The 7,683-nt window shown below is 36.9% G+C and overlaps 1 long non-coding RNA gene across 1 annotated transcript; it reads right to left on the bottom strand.

Moving 5' to 3' along the window:
- Nucleotides 1-866: 866 nt before the first annotated feature.
- Nucleotides 867-7,359, bottom strand: LOC118653750. The gene is made up of 3 exons (XR_004966882.1): nucleotides 7,214-7,359; nucleotides 6,936-6,989; nucleotides 867-947 (listed from the first exon to the last, which is right to left on the bottom strand). It is a non-coding gene; the product is annotated as an uncharacterized LOC118653750 (long non-coding RNA).
- Between the last annotated feature and the right edge of the window lie 324 nt (nucleotides 7,360-7,683).

The following is a 7,683-nucleotide window of genomic DNA, read 5'->3' as shown; positions in this document are numbered from 1 at the left end:
ATTTTATTGATTTTTTACAGAGAGGAAGGGAGAGAGACAGAGAGTTAGAAACATCAATGAGAGAGAAACATCGATCAGCTGCCTCCTGCACATCCCCACTGGGGATGTGCCCGCAGCCCAGGTACATGCCCTTGACCGGAATCAAACCTGGGACCCTTCAGTCCGCAAGCCGACGCTCTATCCACTGAGCCAAACCGGTTTCGGCTCACAGATTCTTATTATCTATATTTAATTGGAGAAGGGTCAGCTGTTGTTCAACATAAAGTTATGGTAACCAAGACTTCAAATTATTCCTGTGAGTTTTTTCCTTGTTTGTTTGCTTCCTTGCTTATATATTTATTTATATCCATTTATTAAGTTGGGGATGGGGAAATATTTTAAGATAAAAGAGGAAGTGTATCAGTTTTCTACTGCTGTGGACCAAAGTACCACAAATTTAGCAGCTTAAAATAAACACCCATTTATTTCCATGGGTCAGAAATCTGGGCTCAGATTACCTGGTTTCTCTCATCATTATCTCACTAGGCTGAAATCAAGGTGCTGACCAAGATGCTGAGGCTCTATGTACTCTTCCAAGATCACATGGTACTGGAAAATTGCATTTTCTTGCAACTCTTGAACTCATGGTGGCCATCTTCAAGGCCAGCAGGAGCATGTCTGTTGCTTCCTATCTCTTTTAAGGGCTAACTTGATTAGTTCAGGCCTACCCATAATAATCTCCATTTTTATTTACTCCAAAGCAACACCTGCAAAATCCCTTTACAATCATATTTGCAAAGCCCATCCACAATCAAGGGAAAATTATTTCACAGGGTATGTATATCTGAGGATAAGAATCTTGGGAACCATCTTTGAATTCCACCTACCACAGAAGGGTTCTTCTTTAAAGGATTATAAGAAGTTCTCCTAGTTCTCCTTCCATTCACTCACAAGAACTGGAGCTTGTTCTGTAAATACACACAAAATTAACAATAAAACTAGGAATTACAATAGCAATGTATAAGAACTTTATTTGAAGAAGGGAAACCTTAGATCACCTTAATGAATGAACCATTCCTATATATGCAGATTCCATTGTCAGAAAAAAAATATGAAAGATCAAAAGAAACATATTGTACATAAAAAACCCTAAAGACTCCATCAAAAAACTATTAGACTTCATAAATAAATTCGGCAATGTAGCAGGATACAAAATTAAAGCCAAGAAATCTATTGCATTTCTATACACCAATAGTGAACTTACAGAAAGAGAGACTAAAAAAGCAATCCCATTTACCATTGCACCAAAAAAATTAAGATACCTAGGAATAAACTTAACCAAAGAGGTAAAAGGCCTCTACTCAGAAAACTACAGGACGTTGAAAAAAGAGATAGAGGAAGACATAAACAGATGGAAGAACATACCATGTTCATGGATTGGTAGAATCAACATCATTAAAATGTCCATACTACCCAAAGCAATCTATAAATTCAACGCACTTCCCATTAAAATACCAACAGCATATTTCACAGACCTAGAACGAACTCTCCAAAAATTCATCTGGAATAAAAAAAGACCCCGAATAGCTGCAGCGATCCTGAGAAAGAAGAATAAAGTAGGTGGGATCTCAATACCAGATATCAAGCTGTATTACAAAGCCACTGTTCTCAAAACTGCCTGGTACTGGCGCAAGAACAGACATATAGATCAATGGAATAGAATAGAGAGCCCAGAAATCGACCCAAACCAATATGTTCAATTATTATTTGACAAAGGAGGCAAGAACATACAATGGAGCCAAGATAGTCTCTTCAATAAATGGTGTTGGGAAAATTGGACAGATACATGCAAAAAAAATGAAACTAGACCACCAACTTATATCATACACAAAAATAAACTCAAAATGGATAAAGGGCTTAAATGTAAGACGGGAAACCATAAAAACACTAGGGGAATCCAAGGCAACAAAATCTCAGACATATGCCGAAGCAATTTCTTCACTGATACAGCTCCTAGGACATTGGAAACTAAAGAGAAAATGAACAAATGGGACTACATCAAAATAAAAAGCTTCTGCACAGCAAAAGAAACCATCAACAAAACAACGAGAAAACCCACTGTGTGGGAAAACATATTTGCCAATGTCATATCTGATAAGGGCCTAATCTCCAAAATTTATAGGGAACTCATACAACTTAACAAAAGGAAGATAAACAATCCAATCAAAAAATGGGCAAAGGACCTAAATAGACACTTTTCAAAAGAGGACATTCAGAAAGCCAAGAGACATGAAAACATGCTCAAAGTCGCTAATTATCCAAGAAATGCAAATCAAAACAACAATGAGGTACCATCTCACACCTGTCAGAATGGCTATCATTAAGAAATCAACAAACAACCAGTGCTGGAGAGGATGTGGAGAAAAAGGAACACTTGTGCACTGCTGGTGGGAATGCAGACTGATGCAGCCACTATGGAAGACAGTACGGAGTTTCCTCAAAAAGTTAAAAATGGAACTCCCATTTGACCCAGTGATCCCACTTCTAGGAATGTATCCCAAGAAACCAGAAACACCAATCAGAACAGATATATGCACCCCTATGTTCATAGCAGCACAATTTACCATAGCTAAGATCTGGAAACAGCCTAAGTGCCCATCAGCAGATGAATGGATTAGAAAACTGTGGTAAATCTGCATGATGGAATACTATACTGCTGTAAAAAAGAAGGAATTCTTACCATTTGCTACAGCATGGATGGAACTGGAGAGCATTATGCTAAGTGAAATAAGCCAGTCAATGAAAGAAAAATACCACATGATCTCACTCATTTATGGATAATTAATACCATTATAAACTGATGAGCAAAAATAGATGCAGAGGCAGAGCAACATCGAACAGACTGTCAAACTACAGCAGGAAGGCCGGGGAGGGTTGGGGGGTGGGAGGGCTGGATAAGAGATCAACCAAAGGACTTGTATGCATGCATATAAGCATAACCAGCCTAACCGGTTTGGCTCAGTGGATAGAGCGTCAGCCTACAGACTGAAGGGTCCCAGGTTCGATTCCGGTCAAGGGCATGTACCTTGGTTGTGGGCACATCCCCAATAGGGGGTGTGCAGGAGGCAGCTGGTCGATGTTTCTCTCTCATCGATGTTTCTAACTCTCTATCCCTCTCCCTTCCTCTCTGTAAAAAATCAATAAAATATATTAAAGAAAAAGCATAACCAATGGACACAAGACACTGGGGGGTATGGGAGGCTAGGGGAAGGACAAGGGGAGAAAAAAAAAGGAGACATATATAATACTCTTTGTAATACTTTAAGCAATAAAACAATTAAAAAAAGATAAAAATAAAAGAATTAGTGGGTGTCCTATTGAGTTTATCTATCAGGGATATTTCCACCTTTCATTGTTTTTGAATTATTTTATAATTCTAAGTTGTACATAACTAAAATAACTGGAAATATTTTCCATATATAAATACATTCTGTTCATTGGAGAGACTGTTGATTTCCCCTTCCCTCTGTGTAAAAAGACAGTTTTTAATCTATTTTTAAATTAATTTCATGAGCTATTATTACTGCTTTTTCAATTTGCCTTGAATCAATAACATCTTTCTGGTTCTTTCATTAGTTAATAAGTTAAATAAGATCTTTGATATATGTTCATATTATATTTTATGACCATCATGACTTAACCTTTACAAAATTATCCTTTAACTATCTTTTAAATTCTGAAGAATTTTTAAAATGCTAGTGGGTTCAGTATGGGCAATGATATTATTTGACCATAGCATAGGAATTCTGTGCATGTGATGAGCCCAGTTTTGCAATACTGCTGATCTATTTAGTGACAAGTATTTTGCCACTTCTTTGCTCAATGCATTTAAAAACTGCCTCCTTCTGTTTTTTATTTTCAAATCATATATACATGAAGTAAAGTCACTTTCATGAAGTAAACACGGCATTAAATTCTCTAAGGCAGGCTTTTAAGAAATCAGAATATTTAGTCCCTCAACTAAGATTCTGTAAACTTACTTCCTATCATCAGGATAATGGGAATAAAATGTTAGTTCTCCTTCACAATTCATTATTTAAAATGTGCTTCAGTAATCAGTCTCTAAGATAAATATTTTCTAATCCCATCTACCAGTTTGGTGTGGGGAATCTGGCAATTAAAAATAAGCATGTTTTTTTTCCAGGCTAAAAGCTGAATTTCCAAAATAAATAAATCAAGTGCAGCCTTTTGAAAATTGGACCTATTATCCCAAGTTGATGTATGTTCACAGAGGAAAAGAGCAAAGCACTTGGAGCTAATAGAATTGGCTGAACACTGGGATTTTTAAAAGGCCCTGGCCCATTTCCTGGCTGACCTCTCTCACAGAATAATGTAGCACAAAATTAGAGTGGCATCTGGGTAGTACAGACACACACATTCTAGACATAGACTAGTTATAGTCATAATGTTTTACATAATATTTATTAAGATTTTATTCAGCTTGAAATGTGTAGAACACACACTCACAAATAAAATTAAATGCTAGATTATTTTTTCAAAATTGATTGTAATAGAAGGTAACTATCTATGTTCCCTAACAACAATAACATTGCCTAATTTATGAACACTAGCATTACCTAGTAGAATCAGACAAAGCACCTTAGAGAAAATTTAAGCTGACAGAAATGCCACATTGTTGAACACTACCTTATTAGAATTAAGAAAGCAAAAGATTTATCTAATCATCCCTTTATCCCAGGTAGTTGTCATATGGGGCTTTTTTTTCTTTCTTCATTAGTACCTCACAATCTAAAAATAGGAACTTATGTCTCTGAATCTATTTTGTTCATCAGTTTATTTTGTTCATTAGATTCCAAATATGAGTGAGATCATATTATACTTATCTTTCTCTGACAGAGACATAGAAGTATGGAACAGAATGATGAATCTCAGAGGGAAGGTGGGGGTGGGGAGAGATTTACTAGGGAATTTATATGCATTTATGCATAGCCCATGGACACAGACAATACTGTGGTAAAGGTCTGGGAGGGGTAGGTACAGGGTGGAGGGGTTTAATGGGAAAAAATAAGGATATCTGTAATACTCTCAACAATACAGATAAATTTTAAAAAATTAAAGTGGGCTTAGTATCTCTTAGATTTATCAATTTTCAAAGAAGTCTAGCCATGTTTTGAAAACAGTCACTTATTCAGTCATCAACATAAATTATTAGGATGCATATATCTTTAATTTATTATTGTGAGGGGAAAGTACCTGATGAAGTCTTGAATTATATTCACAAAACTGGTTTGGTGTCCTGTGGGTATAGATTTCAAATTATGGCCATGTTAGGAACTAAGTTAGGAACTCAGTTCACAAAAATAATTACACCATGTTTTCTGCCCTGGAGAAGTTTACAATCTAGCAGGAAAGACAAATATATAACAATGAATTACCCTATAAAACATACAATGAGGAAAAATACAAAGTGATTTGGAAAAACAAAGAAAAGCGTGATAATGATAAAACAAAGAAAGGGATCATGAAAGTAGAAGAGGGTCACAGAAGGTAACTTTTGGGAGGGTCAAAGAATTACCAAACAGAGAAGAGGCATTACCATCAGAAGGAAAAACTTTAGTAAAATGATGTATGCCAATTTTTTCATTACAAAAAAAATTTATTTTTTTTCATTGGCAATACAAACAGGACACATTTTTTTTAGCCCCTTGAGATGAAGTGATGAATTTGGTTTTCCCCTTTATCAGGTCCATAATCAAGATTATTTGAGTCTTGAATATAGTATTAAATAGAAATGTATTCCAAACCAGGACTAGCCATAGCTACTTCAGTATTTCAAAAAGATGTTAACATTAATGTAGCAAGTGTTGATTTTTTAAAAAACATTTTATTCTCATGATAAAGCCATATTACAAATTTTCCCAGTATTTCAAAGGGGCATCAAGTGAAAATAATTTTTAAATGACTTTATTTTCGGATTGCCTTACCTAGATATATTTGGTTGAGATATTTTTGGTTTTTAGGACAGCACTTCTAAAGTGTAGCATGCTTAAATTTCATACCTGTAGTGCTTGTTACAATTCCCTAGGCTCCTGCTTATGGAATCAGAATACAGGATGGGGCAAAGTAGGTTTATAGTTGTGAGTATGTGAAACAGTTTATTTTTTTATTATTATTTACTAATTACTAGAGGTCCAATGCACGAAATTCTGCAAGGGGCTTGGCCCTTGCAGCCATGGCTGCTGCCTTGGCCCTTGTAGCCCCAGCTTCGTCCGGAAGGTCGTCTGGAAGGATGTCTGGAAGGTCATTCGGCTGTCCAGTCTAATTAGCATATTATACTTTTATTATTATAGATTGCATTATTTTCCATATGAACAACTGTAAACCTACTTTTGCTCCACCCTGTATATAGAAATCAGAGGTGGGGCACAGGGATTTTCACTTTCTACAAATTCTTCAGGTAATCCCTAGATATTATAGCTTTAGAGATTTAGCTTAAAGATGCAGCTAAGATAGATTTATTTCTGAGACCCAGAGGTTGTCTAGAAGATCTTTAGATGTTATCTACTAGACTTTTAAGGGTTTTCTGACAACATTAAGAGCTATGCTTTTCACTCTCTTGGGGCTATTTTACATTTCTATATGTCGTAAAAAATGGATAATAATGCAAACTATTTTGATACATACAGATGCAAAAATTTTGTTCTGTTTGGGGATGCAATTAATTGAAGAAGAGATGTCTCCACAAATTACATTTTATTTCCCTGTAAGCACTGATCAGTTTTGCATCTATTAGGAAATTCATTTGATTACCTATATATATATGCCTGTTCTTTGGATTCGCCTTTGAACCATACTAACAGCTTACTTGTTCAATCATTGAGAGTTAAATAAAGCCTTTGTGTGTTTATATTGTATTTGTATAAACACAATTTTACCTTTTTGAAATTATCCTTTAACACTGATTATCTTTTGGGAGTCATGAATCAACCCTAGGATGAAAAAAGAAAAATGAATGAGATTTGGTTAAAAAACTAGGTAATATGCCAGAACTAAAAGGGGGAAAGAATAGGAACAGATCTGAGATTTTGGTAACTAGGACCATGAGAAGTGCAGCAGTCTATATTAGTCAGGGCTCTCCAGGCACAGAAAGAGAGAGAGAGAGAGAGAGAGAGAGAGAGAGAGAGAGAGAGAGAGAGAGAGAGATTTGGCTCACATGATTGTGGGGCCTGGCAAGTCTGAAATTTGCAGGGAGGCAAGAAGGCTGAAAATTCAGGTCACAGCTGATGTTGCAGTCTTGAGTCCAAAATCTGAAGGGCAGCCCAGCAGGCAGAAAACTCAGGCAGTATTGCTTTTATGTTGAAATCTAAAGAAAGAATGACATCTTTTTTGGAAAACCTCAGTTTTGCTCTTCAACTGAATAAATGAGACCCAGCCACATTATTCAGTATACTAGAGGCCTGGTGCACAAATTGGTGCATGAGTGGGGTCTGGCCGGCCCACCCCGATGGTGGGGGGGAGGGGCCATGGGAGGTTGGCCGGTTGGCCCCGCCCATGATTGGGGTGGGGGGCCGATCAAGGCAGGAATGACTGGGGGGAGGGGCCATGGGCCATTGGCCAGCTGGCCCTGCCCCTGATTGGGGCAGGGGGGCAATCAGGGGTGTGGCCAGCTTGGAGGGAGGGGCC

The sequence above is a fragment of the Myotis myotis genome, unplaced genomic scaffold (assembly GCF_014108235.1).
Source record: "Myotis myotis isolate mMyoMyo1 unplaced genomic scaffold, mMyoMyo1.p scaffold_m19_p_4, whole genome shotgun sequence".
In the NCBI taxonomy this organism is placed as follows: Eukaryota; Metazoa; Chordata; class Mammalia; order Chiroptera; family Vespertilionidae; genus Myotis; species Myotis myotis.
The sequence above is the reverse complement of the archived record's forward strand: the minus strand, read 5'-3'. Positions and strand labels throughout refer to the sequence as shown.